This window comes from Callospermophilus lateralis, assembly GCF_048772815.1.
Source record: "Callospermophilus lateralis isolate mCalLat2 chromosome 11 unlocalized genomic scaffold, mCalLat2.hap1 SUPER_11_unloc_3, whole genome shotgun sequence".
NCBI lineage: Eukaryota > Metazoa > Chordata > Mammalia > Rodentia > Sciuridae > Callospermophilus > Callospermophilus lateralis.
Window position 1 is genome coordinate 6,623,964 of NW_027510155.1, and position 14,551 is coordinate 6,638,514.

Consider the following 14,551-nt stretch of genomic DNA (forward strand, 5'->3'; position numbering starts at 1 on the left):
CTCTCCAGGACTCAGCCACCCTGCAGGGAGCATGAACATGACACCATAGGACAGCTGTGTGGAAAAGATGGACAGCATGTGCAGAACCAGCAAGCACTTGCATCATGAAGCAGGGGACATAAAAACAACTTTGTTGTCACTTCAACAAGCCAAATGTAACTGTATTGGGTTGTCATTGCTACTTAAATGTAAGTGAGGTCTGGAAATTAGTGGATTTTGGGAGCTTTCTATGTACTTGAGTCAAATAACAGATGCTGGGTTCTTTTGGCAGTTCTGAGACAATTAGCTCTATGGACATATGATGGATAGCCATTGCCCATTTTCTGTAGGACAATAAGGGCACTAGCTGAAGATAGGGATTGATATATAAATGATGATGGTAAAGATATAAAGATATTTAGATGAACTATAGAGAGATATAGATATATATGACAAATATTTCACATATCTATATGTGTTTGCATATGTATATGGGTGTGTGTACGTGTCTCTATATAAATAGAATAACAGAAGCCACATTGCTTATCTCTCCAATTGCCACTGGAATGCAACTTCCAAGTGTATGAAGCAGATTGCTGGGGTTGTTATGAAGTGTATATAGCAAAGTTCATCAACAGACAGACAGACACACACACACACACACACACACACACACACACACACACTGTATCATTTCCATTTTCAAAATGTATGAATGTGCCTGTGTGTGTGCACATGTGCATACTACCTTCAAAGCTATAGAGCAGTGCAAAGAATAATGGCTGGGGGGTTCATCAGAAGTCCTTGGTTTGAGATCTAGTCATGCCATTAATGAAAAATGGATGGAATAATTTCTACTACCCAAAGTTTGAGCACAAAATGAATGGGTTCATGGGGAAGCACCATATAAAACTATTAAAAAAATAGAATAAAACTCATAAGCCTCACAGGTCAGCAAAGGTAACAAACAACTGAGGGGAAATGTTGCAGGCCACCTGTGTTCATCCAGGTGGAGATGTGACTGAGGCCCAGATCCTGCAGACACTCTGCACAGATCCTCAGCATACATTCAGCTACTGCTGCTCTGCAGCTGTATTGAAATTGTGTTATTGGCTGTGGTCTACAGCATTTTCCTACAGAAAATGTGACTAGATTAAGTTCCTCTTCAGTGCCTCACACTAAGTCTTTCTATACCATTTCCTCTTCATAGGACACTCATTCTCTCACACAATCTTCAAGAAAAGAAACTTGGTTTGTTTATTCACAATTAGAGGTTGGAGAAAGAACAGAAAGTGCCTTTGTCAGGCACAATAATCTTCAAAATTAAATCTGCAAGTAAGAGTGCAAGGACTCTCTCACCAGCATCTTTTAAACACCCACTTGCCCCATGCTCATATAATCACACCTTTTCCCCTGAAATGGGACTAACAATGGTTCCTGTTATATGGAAATCTGGAAAGCAGCAATTCACAATATGAAAAAAGGAACTTGGTGACTGCTCATCTTGAGACCCTTAAGGTGCAAGGCCTCCTCTCCTGTTCCCTTTGTCCACCCCTCCCCCCCCACACTCACCTTTAGCACTAAATTCTTCACCAACACTACATAAAGTAGACTCCCCATGGAACAATTATGGCTACGTTGTAAAAAGTCTTTATAGAGCAGGGGCTCAATTTGTAATCTGGGTAGTTATAGAGAAACTGTAAATCATTCAAAAATGTTAGCATTTCTGATTTCTGCTCCACACACTGTAGACCCAGGGCCACATATTTTCCAACTTAGGAGATAAAACTACAGTCTCTCCTTGAGTGCCAAACAGCTCCATGGCTGTGGAAAAAACTCTTATTGGTGTGGATCACAGTTTCTTTTTTTTTTCTTAAAGAGAGAGAGAGAGAGAGAGAGAGAGAGAGAGAGAGAGAGAGAGAGAGAGAGAGTTTTATATTTATTTTTTAGTTTTGGGTGGACACAACATCTTTATTTGTATGTGGTGCTGAGGATCGAACCCAGGCTGCACGCATGCCAGGCGAGCACGCTACCACTTGAACCACATCTCCAGCCCCTCACAGTTTTTATCAATAAGTGACTGATTTGAAATATGTGTAGATATGTATATACATAAACATATATGAGAGGGAAAGAATATGGAATTTTGAGTTTTACATACAATGTTAATTCCATAGTATCAGATATATAAGGTGTATAGTTTTATGGCTCACACAGAATTACCATAGAACTACACATATTGTGCTACATATAATTATCTATTTTACAAGAATCATGTAAGAAAACCCAGATATTTAAAAATGCAAATACACAGAATGACATTTTAATGAATTTAAAATGCAATACCCCTCAAGGTCATTATAAACTAATTTTTTAAATTTATTAATGAATCTTAAAGGACCAGTAAGTGAAAATCTGAAATATTTTTGTTATTAGGCTTTTTGATACTTTTTAAAAAGTGTATGCATGCATGTGGGATTACAAATTCAGGCAGTTGAACATCTGAACATTGCCCAATTATGTTTACATTTCACTGATTTTGATTGGACCTTAACATGTCTTCTAAACTTTGGTAGGGCATATAAACGCCACAAAATTAAAGTCCACATCTGTTTCACAACTAGTAGCATTAAGTTTATAAGTATTCTTTAAATCTCCAGTGAATAGTCATTATAAAACTAATATAGAATTATGGTTCATCTGATTAATGGGTTCAGATTCATTTACAGCCCCCCAATAACAACCTTATATTTTAATTGTTTTCAAACTCAAAAGTTAAAAGTGACCTTTACATTTTTTCAGCCAAGACTTCTCAAGAAATAGGCCACATTTCCTATGGCAACCTAGGTAAGACTGGTCGAACCCAAACAGGTGTAAGGAGGACAGGACCACAGAGGTGCTCTCAAACATTAGAACACAACAGGATGGAAGCACCCTTCCATTAGCACACACTGGACTGAAGACCTCATGGGTTTGAGATGTGACTTATGGGAGAACTAAAAAGTACTTTATGAACACAGATATCCATTTCTCTGTAAAGGTCATGCCAAGATGTTCAGAGCATTGCCACAAACTCCTGGAGCAATTATTTCAGCAGCTTAATGCCTGCAACTTAGTGATGTTAATATTTCAATATATTATAAAATACTAAAAATTTTTGTTCCACATCAGTTTGAGACCATTTTAATTTAATTAGTCACAGATTTTCCTAAGAATACCTGGAAATCTGAGTCAAATTAAAGCAAGATAGTATATAGCTAAGAATTATAAGAACCTATTTCCATATCCACTAACCCTTTTCTTTTGCTATAATGTTTTTGCTGTTGATGAATCAAGTAATTGGTATCCCAGGCCTGGGAATATAGGGTAAGCACCCCTGGGTTTGATCCCCAGCAAAAAATTGCTGCAATTTCAATTTGTAAATTTTTGTTAAAATTGCATGAAGGGGTTGGGATATAGCTCAGTTGGTAGAGTGGTTTTTCATAGGCACAAGGCTCTGGGTTCAATCCCCAGCACCACAAAAAATTTAATAAAACTTGCATTAACATTTGACATATTTCAAAATAAAAAGAAATACTAAAAAAAATGTTCCACATCACTTTGAGACCATTTTAATTGCATTAGTCACAGATTTTCCTAAGAATACCTGGAAATTGGAGTCAAATTAAACCAAGATATTATGTAGCTAAGAAGTTTAAGAACATATTTCCATTTTCAATAATGCTTTTCTTTTGCTATCATGTTTTTTGCTGTTGATGAATCAAGTAATTGTTATTACCAAAATCCTTTTTATTCATTTTCTTGTTATCCAACAAATAAATACATCAAAAGCTGGTTTCACCATGCAAAAGTCATTGACATGATATTATTAAGGTAATAAAAAAGAGAGTCTAGATGAAATCTATCACTAATATATTAATCAAATAAAATTTTCCAGGAGTCTTTTTTTTTAAACCCTTTATTGACTTCTTTGTAAATAAAAACGATAATGTCTAAAAGGTTTTACTCTATTCTTTTTAACTTTTGAGCCTAAAAAGATACATAATTTACAATTACAAATATTTTATCAATCAGGAAAAAAAATAACCTCCTATGAGTAATAAGTTGTCATACCCTAGAGGGATTTGAACACTTGTTCTGAGATTAACTGGCTTTCCTCTCACTTGTTAGATAAACTAATGGAACTATATTTAACTCAGATCACAAATTATTTCACTAAGCCTCAAACTGATGCTTAATAGGATCCAAAGAAAGATAAAAATTAGATGCATCTTCTTAAGATCCCAGTGTGCAGCATGTATGTATGTATATGTGTGTCAATGTGCATTTGATATGAACTGGAGCATACACATATGCTTTATTTTTTGCTGTGTGTTCCCTTTTCTGATGTTGTGGGGAAATATGAGACATGACAATGTTTTTCCAACCAGGGACAATAATAGCAACATGAGACTTAAGTGTGCCTTCACTGTCAGACAAAAGTATAGAGAAAGAGCTATGAAAATGAGGAATGGAGGCAGGAGACCCTCTCTCTAGAACCTCCCCCACAACAGAGATAGCAGCCTGCCAGTGTGGAGATTAAGAGCCTTAGGGTAAGATTGCCTGGGTTCAATTCTACTCCACCATTTATTGGACACATCCCCTTGGGTCATTTATATATCTCACCAAGCCTGCATTTCTTCATCTGAAAAATGGGCATTTAAATCCACTCATTAAACAAATGTGCACTCAGTACCTAACACATTCTCAGCACTACATTCCATGCTAGCTTATGACTGTAAACCAAACTGAGATTTATTTCCCTGTAGGTGTTCAAGCAAGTGGTCCTTTTGAGGATTAGATCAGTTGATGCTGGGTTTACGCCTCTGGCACAGAGGCTGGGACAGAACCGGCCCTCAAGCAATGTCAGACCATTGCTATTTCTGGATCTGGCACCATGAAGAATGAATATTCACAGGACCTCCAATCCTCTGGACAACTGAATACACAAGCTATCCACCCTGTGTTACCAGTGAGAAAGCTGAGCCTAACCTGGTATAAGCATCTCCCCCACTCATTCTCTATTAAAGACACATATTGCATTTTAATATAAAGAACTATGTGTTCTAAGCACTGGACAAACATCAACACATTAAAATAATAACTCATTAAATCTCGTCCTCTTTTCATTTTATCATACCACTTGCCTAACCACTAACTGATATTTTTCACTTCTGTTGGTAACTACAGAAATGTTAAAGATGAATATTTTTTGAAACTTTACTGTGATTCTCAATCTAGTATAGTAAACACAGAAACACAGAATAGCACAGTCATAAGACTAAAAAGTTATAAAAGGAAAACATTCTTGAAACATCTTAGTATATCAAGGAGAAAATGCTCAAAGGAAATGGAAGAAATTTGAAAGTAAAAAATAGGGTCAGACCTCCACAAACAGCTACCAATCACTGCACAGTAGCAAGCAAAAAAGGACCCCAAGGAAAAATTAAAAATATTATACTGATTAGAACCAACTCTGGAGGTACCTATATATATTCTTCTCTAATACACTCCTGTATTTTAGTTTTGTCTGTTTCCCCTTGTCTACCCAGATTGAATACTAACTCAATGAAGGTGTAGATTGTTTTGGTATTATTAATCTATTCATTGATGTAACCTGAGAGATCAAGAATAGACTCATTGCGCTCTCTCTCTCTCTCTCTCTCTCTCTCTCTCTCTCACACACACACACACACACACACACACACACACACACATACATACTTTAAAAACAACAGGTAGCATAAAGGGAATTGAAAAGATAAACCAAATTACTTAGAACAAATACTTGAAAGTGATCTGACACTCTGTAGACCAAGGGGAGCTCCTCTTCACTACTGTGAAAAAAATGAAGAAAAAGAACTAATTTTTTTGAGTCTCTACATTAATATGTTTAATAGGAGAAAAAGTGTTCTTCTCTCCTCTGTTCTTCCTTCTGGAATCAAAAGTAGTGAAGTTCAATTGTTCTTTTTTGTACTTAAATTTTAACATGAATAAAAATATCTGCAATATAATCAATCCAGTTAATAATCTTGAAGATATAAGTATTTTATAGATGAATTTATTATTTGTTCATCCATCTATTTATTAATCAATTTTTTAGGATATATTATGTATAAACTGTGTGCTAAGTGGCATATAACTTCCCAGAAATCCAATTCTTCACAGCTGACTGCAAAATTCTGTTAATTTTTTGGCTAAAATGTGCAAATTTTGTCCCCTTGATAGAATATTCTATCTACCATGTTGGAAGAAAACTAACCCCAGCTCCTCTATTCTTCTCCCTTACCCCCATCTCCAAAACCCCCAGGTCCTCAGTACTGTCTGTGAATAGACCATTCTTACTGCCTTAAAACCCATCACTGACCTGCCATTTATTGCAATCATAGTACCATTCACAGGCTTCTATTTTCCTTATAGGTATTTGTTGGTATGTTTCCCTACCCCTCTAGGCAATAAAATCCTTTAAACAAGGACTCTATCCATTTATGCACTCCCTTCTACTCCCTCATTCAAAGCACCAGTGTGCTGCCTGATACATTATTGATGCTCAGATGGTCTGCACAGTGTGATACATAAAGGTGCAGCAATAACACACTGATAAGAGGGAAAATCCCCAGTTCCATAGCTGAGCTTGCTCATAAAGAAAGGAGATGAGTTTCTAGGTAAAAATATCTTGTATAATTTAAGAAGTGACACTACTCACATTCCAGGAATCAGAAGAGTCTTGCAGATACCTTGGAATTCCTGGAGAAAGAGACACCATCATATGCAGGAAGGAAAATCTGGAAATCTCTATGCTCTTGAAAAAACTCCCACCCTCTTCTGCTCTCAGGACACCCAGCTTTACCACCACTCTCTGCCTGGAAATTTTTGACACTAAGCTTACTTACCATCTTTAAGAAGCCCTAGAGTTCCAATTCATTCCTTCTTTCTCAGATTATCAGCCCACAAGTCTCCACACATCCTCTTCTTTGGCCCTGTCTCCATCACAGCCTAACCCTGCTGCTCCTACACTGTTTTCATCAAAGCTCATGAGCTTCTTTCTCCAAGATTGAGACCTAAATGGATCTCCTTTGAGAACTCAGCCCTTCTTTACCCCAAAAGTGAAGGCTACTGTTTCTCCCTAGACTACACAAACTGCATCCTTCTCCCTGTCCAATGTCCTCCTCATTGCTCTGTGCCAGACCATTCTCCCTTCTCCTTCAGGGAAGAACCCCTGCTGTCAGTACTGCCTGTGAGCCATACTCACAAGAGAAGATCATTTGTGTTCCTTTAAAACCCACTTCCAACTTGCTGCTCATTAAAATCCCCTCCTGATCCCTCCTCTCCCTCACGGAACTTACTTAATTCACCATCACCCTCCACACGAGCACTCAAAATAATTTTTAGTGACTTTCCTTTTCTATTAAAAGTGGCCTTTTAGCTCCATGGCCCCTTCTTCTTGCTTCTATTTCTCCCATGTTCCAGAATACATAGTCCCTGAATTTCCTCATTATCAACCACCACCTTCTGGTTCTCAACTTGCTCTGTTCTTCTTGACTTATCATGATTTGCCATCTACTGATCTTGTCACTCTTTCAATTTCCTTCACCACACCTTTTTATATATGCACTTCCAAACTTCAGATCAAATTTCCTAATTATCATCTCTTTATTATATTCTTTCAGCCAAAGGTCAATTTTCCCCACCTATTTGCACACCCCAAGCTTGACATGAGAAATCAACTACAATAACACCAATAAAAAAAAAATAAAAAACTTGAAAACACTGAAGTCTAAACAATTATAGGTAGAGATGACAGAAACAAACTATGGGATTGGACAAAACTTTCTTATCTTTGTATTTGAACACATGACCCAAGTAACTGCATTATGTAGAACAACAAAAAGAATCCTAAATACAATGAGTTATACTCCATGTATTTATAATATGAGAAAACATAATTTATCATCATGCATATCTGAAAAACCAAATAAAACATAAAGAAAGAAACTATAGAGTTATAGTCACCCACATGTACTCTGAATCACCAAACTAAAGCATGGATTGTAACACTGGATATCAGAAATCAACAACCTTCTCTGTGTTTGGCAGTATTCTTGATTCATTATTTACTCTGTCCTTATCTTTACACTATCTTGAGTCTTGATTGGAAGATCTCTTATCTAACAGATGAGTACAGTAAGTTTGAGGGAATATTGATTGTTCCAAGGTCACCATCTATTCAGAAAAGGCTCTGAAAATTAATTTGTGTGATTTATAATCTACTGTATTATGTATCACAATACAAAGTCAGTCGGTTTTGTTGTTGTTTTGTTTTGTTTTGGTTTGGTTTGGATTGTTTTTTCCCCTGGTGGGAGGAGAAAGCAAGATATAGAAATTACAACAGGGCACAAAGAACCATCTGCATAAACTATCAATGTAAATAACTTGATTGTGGTCATTGTTACACTGGTAAAAAGGTATATCCAACATGAAAAATTATGACATACATATGGATAGTTTATTGTATTTTAGTACTACCCTAATAAAATTGGCTTAAATTTGAATGAAAGAAATAAATATGTTCCTTCACACAACAATGTATTTATTTGGAAAGCATAGAAAAAGATGCTGAATATTAATGTTATTAAAAAATTACAAATTAAACACACCTATAAAAATTTACAAAATTTCAAACATGACAATATGATGAGCTGACAAAGATGGGGAACAAAAAGAACTCTCATACATTGCTGTTGGGATAACAAAATTGGAAAGCCACTCTGGAAGACAGTTTGGTGTACACTTAATAGGGCCCACTAATTGTATTTCTCAGTGTTAATTCAATGGAATTGAAAGTTATGTTCACACAAAACCCACATACTTTGTATGTCCACAGGTTCCTCATTCATGATTGCCAAGAACAGGAAGCAGCTAAGAGAGAATTCAGTAGCTATTTACCTGTTATTAATGTAAACACTGTGATACATCTATACGCTGGAGGGTTATTAAATTTTTTTTAAATAAAATTTGCTATCAAACATTAAAAAACATCGAGGCATCATAAATACATACTTCTATAAATGATATATTGTCTGAAATGTCATATTTGTACAATGCCAAATTTATGACATTCTGGAAAAGTCAAAACATTAAAAATGTTAAACATTGCCAAAAAATCAGGGGGAGAAGAAGATGTTAAAGTGGTGAAGAACAGAAATTTCTGGCATGGTGAATCCACTCTGTAAGATTCCATCATGGAGAAAATTGACATTACTCTTTGTCACTGCTTAAAAAACTGTAAAATTAGTGTTTTAATAAATAATTAAACTATTTATTGCTATTAATAATTACTTAATACCATCACTATTGGCAAAACATTTTGATTTTGTGCTTATGTAAAATGTTTCTCAGTAATGCACAAAGCAGAGAAACTAGTTAGGCCATGCCCAGAGTCCTGATCCACAGAAATTGCAAGATGATAAATGTGCATGAGCTTGCTCAATTTCTGGTAATATTGTTACAAAGCAATAAACAATGAATAAAGATTTAATCATTAGGTCCTACTATTTACTAGTCAGAGCACAGGTGGATTCTTGTGCCAGTACCAGGTGCTGCACATGAAAAGAGTCTAGTTAATAAGTCAGTGCTCTATGGAAGATAACCAGAAAGACCAGAGGGTTCTGGGCCATGAAGCTGACCAGTAATGTTCATTCTTGTTGAGAAAGAAATGTTTTAGAACAACACTTCAAATAGATGAATTAATGCACTGTCAGCTGGAGACTGACTTAATGCTGTGCGGAGTGACAGGAAAAAAAGGACCCATGGGGTAAGATACTAGTATACAAGAAAGAAAGGCATTCTAATGACAATGGCTGTTTGAAATGGAATGAATGTGCTTATGAGACTCTGCTTAAGCAAAGTCATGGGTTGGGCTGCACCACAGTTTGCATTGTGATGAGGATTAAATTCTACCTCCAGAAACACAACGATCACATGCACTGATACAATAATTCTGATTATAATTCTGATGTAATACTACAATATATAATTTGAATGATATGATGAGGTCATATATATATAGGTTTACTTTTGTTTTTATTTGATTTCAATTACAACTAATGGCACAGGCATGGAGAAGTGAGTTGATTAGGAAATTAGATGAATTAGATGAGGGAAGGTAGAGAAAGTACACATGAAAACTTTCCTTCCCCATTTTCTATCCAGGGGCAATATTTTTGCAGGTACTAAAGGAAAGAATTGGAGTTTTATGACACTAATTTTTTTGACAATGGCTTGAAAGTTTTATGTAGACTTAGAAAAACTGCTTTAAAATGCTACAATTCTGGGGATTCTGGGTTGCTTTGCAGAGAGTCCCAGAACCCACAGTGACATGATACAGCAGCGAGCACTACCTGAGAACGGCCAGCAGAGGGAGCTCCTGGACTGAGAAAATGAAAGTGATTGGGGCTTCAGAAAGGGGCTTGAATATTGGCTCCTCAGCTGAAGGTACTGGATGGAAGGAGATGCTGTTTCCAAAATATTATGCAGTGTTTTTAACACAGTCAAGGTTTAGAGGAAGAAACCAAAATAAGTAAAGGACAGATTTTATTATCTTGTTGAATGTAAGTTCAATTTACCAGCCAGACAGCAAAGGTCTGACTTAGCGGTGTTGGCCAGATATGGGAACTATCTAGGGATCATCAAAAAGTACTCATTAAAAAGAAAAAGGAAAAAAGAGACCCACCCCAAAGATTCTGCTCTAACTAGCCTACGAAGCAGCCTAAATATGTGAAATTTTCTAAGCCACCCCAATGATTCTAATATCACTCTGGGTTAGACCACTGGCTGGCTCAGTGGTGATCTATCAGAGGCTGTTGTTTAAGTGGCTTTGGGATTTATTATTATTATTATTATTATTAATTAGTTTGTTTGTTTATTCATTCATTCATTCATTCATTCCAGTTTCTGGTCTGGATCCAGAGAGCAACAAAAGATTCATAGGTGATGAATAAACAAAAGAAGCAGGTGATTATTAGGGAAATTAGAAAAAGTGAATTTAAAATAATCCAGTGGGGCATGGTGATGCACACCTGCAATCCTAGCAGCTCAGGATGATTAGGCAGGATTGCAAGTTCAATGCCAGCTTCAGCAATTTAAGGAGACTCTGTCTCAAAATAAAATAAAAAATATATATATATAAAGGACTGGGAATATAGCTCAGCTCAGTGGCTAAGCACCCTTGGTTCAATCCCTGGTACCAAAAAAAAAAAAAAAAAAAACCCAAAAAAGATGCAGAAAATGTTCTTAAAAGCACAGTAAAAGCAACTCATTTCAAATGTTTTTCCCTGACTACATTTTCTTTCTTTTTGCTCTCTCTTTTCTCTTATTGTCTCTATCCCCTTTCTCCTTAAACTCTGATTCCCTCATCAATTTCACTCTCATCTCAATGACTGTTCTTTTCAGACTGAGTGAAGTTATTGTGACAGGGTCTCAGACTGTTGGTCTCCAGCTGTGCGCTGTAGGAGCTGCAGCCTTGTAATGTACAAACACTCAGCAGCCTGAGGGTGGAGACACAGAGGCTGGAGGGGGCGATGCTGCCAAGCAAGGGCAGAAGAACAAGACAAGCTGCCTGAGCAGCACCTCCCAACAGAAAAATAGGATCAGGGAGAGGGACCTGAGGCAGGAGCCAGAGCCCTGTTACCCAAAGCGTGGTCCCTTGACTAGAAGCATCAGCACCACCCGTGAAGCTGCCAAGCTTCTGGATCTGAAGCTACAGTGCAGCAAGAGCCCCAGGTGATTCAGAACCCACTGAAGCGAGGCTTTGCAAGATTCTGTCTAACTGGACTTTTCAACCTAAAAGCACAAGTGGTGGAGAGGAAGACATGAGGTCCACCTTCATTTGAGGACTTATTTAAAATGACTTGTTAAAACAGCATCTGGAAGGAGGGGCTGGGGGTCAGCTCAGTCCAGTGGTGTGGCGCCTCAGATCAGGAGCTGCCTCACATGTCGGCTGCAGAGAGATGCTCTGTGCTCTGTAGATCAGAGCTCAACATGCCTGTTCCCGTCCACTTACTTGGACAGTCTTGTAGCCTGTGTGTCTTTTATGGCAAATTATTTCTGGAAATGGTAGCAAACAAATAATAATAAAAGAGCATCATCCTCTGATGCTCCTTTCTTCAGCTGCAAGTGGAAGCCAACAGAAATTTTGATACAACATATGTATCATGTATAACATGTAAACATTCCAAATTGGTCATCATCTTATTTTTTTAATGAAAATAGTTGTCCTTAGTAATATCTGTGTACCGAATATCAGGAGACACAAAAGTGTTATATTTTTTCCCTCAAAAATGGCACACTTAAGGGGCTGGGGTTGTGGCTCAGCACTAGAACGCTGGCCTAGCATGTATGAGGTGCTGGGTTCGATCCTCAACATCATACAAAAAAATAAATAAAATAAAGGTATAAAAATGTCATACTTAAAATAAAGTATGACAAAGCCATCAAACTTTTGATCAAACTATGAAATCTTGATCTCCTCAAGTCTGATTTTTAAAATTATATTCAAAAATACATTTTGTGAATGTATTAGCTTCCTGTGACTGCTGTAACAACACAAACTTGTTAGCTTAAAACAAGAGAAATGCATTCTACTACAGTTCTGGTGTCAAAAGTCCAATATTGCTTTCAATGTGCTGAATCCAAGATGTCAGCAGGGCCTTGCTCCCTCTGAGGCTCTGTAGTGATTCCTGGATTCCTTGGTGTGGGGTCGCAGCACTCCAATCTCTGTCTCCATTTTCACAATACCTTCTCTTTTGTGTTAAATCTCCATCCGTCCATCTTCCAAGGGCACTGATAACTGAATTTATGGCCTTCCTGGACACTCAAAGATAATCTCCCCATCTCAAGATCCTTAATGTCATTTGCAACACCCATTTTCCAAATAAGGTAAAATAAGGTTCTGAGTATGAGAACATAATTTCTCTGGGGATCCAACATTTAGTCTATGAAGTAAATAAACATTTATAAGATGTTATGTAGAAATGATACTCAAAATGGGTAATTTGTACATCTAAAACATATGAACCAAACAGAAAAGGCTATGGAAGCATGTCTCCTTGCAGTGATAACTTCACATAAGCTACTTTACTGTTTGCAATTTTATTCTTACTATATCGTGATTTGTGCATCATCCCAAAGAAATAGGACAATGATGGTGAGTGCAAAGAGGGGACCCTGCTTAAGTCCCCTAGAAGAGATGAACAGAACCAGAACATTGGGATTTATAATCCCTCATCTTGTGCCCTTCCCACCTCAGCACACAGACAGATCTGTGAGACATTATTAATAGGACTGTAATTCGTCTCAGTAGACTTGTACAACAGCTTATGTATGCAAGACCAGCACTCAGATGAAGCTCACTGGTCAGCCAGGTGATCTCACTAGCTAAGTGACTCTCTTCCTCCCAGCAGATGCTGCTGTGTTTCTGCTGACCTCCTGGACATTCCTTGTTTAGTTTCAAAGTCAAGGAGTGACACTACCATATGGCTATCTCCTATGAAAACCAGGATAATTCATTACTATTTGACCCTGGAAAAGTTAAGAAACTCTTAAACCAAAGAAAAAAGAATGCATTTCATATTCTTTTCCTTCTTCAGACCTGGTGCACAGGATTCTATTTCAATTAGCACTCATGAGTTCACCATCCCAGACAAGGGCTAGGTCATCTGAGGACTTATATCCAATCTTACCCTCCCTAATTTGAAGTAAGTCCCATCTTGATTTACTTTTATTATTTTTGGCATCTTCTTTTTTATATAACTTTATTTGTCCTTATGAAGATCATCTAATATTTTATATTAATTATAAAAAATTTTATGTTAATTATATGTTTCATTTACAACACAATTATTCTATAAAATATATCACTTTGATGTTTGTGTACAGGATAAAAAATTATTTTAAATTTTATGTATTGGATATAATGTTGTCATTAATCTTTTAAGGTTTTTAAAAATTTAACATTATACTGCTAAGATTCATCCAAATTCCTGTGCAACTATTATGTGAATAGAAAAGCTCATCTGCTTTCCTAATAATGGGCATTTGTATTTATAGTTTTATGCCCATGTTACAGAAAGGGGAAAAAATGGCAATTTGAAAGCTCATCAGTGTTTTTATTAACCTATTACCATGATACAATTCCACAGTGTAAATATAAATTACTGGTGCTGAAAATGGAGTTGTGTTCCAACAGTTTGAGAGTTGTGTAAGACTCACAATATATTTCAAAGAAACAAAAACAATATAATTTTCTACTTCTCTACCAAGTAGTGAGTCTCCTGGTTGATGCACAAGAGACCAATTAATTCATAGTAAATTGAAAAGAACAACAGAGACAAACCACCCTGGCATTTGTGATAAAATGCACTGACCTTGGAAATTACAACAGTCCCCAGATGGAGGCAGCCCAGGGAGCAGAACAGGGCTTCTGGTCTCTCTTCCCCATGTTGTGGCCTGGGGGAGCAACTCCAGCCAAAGAAGG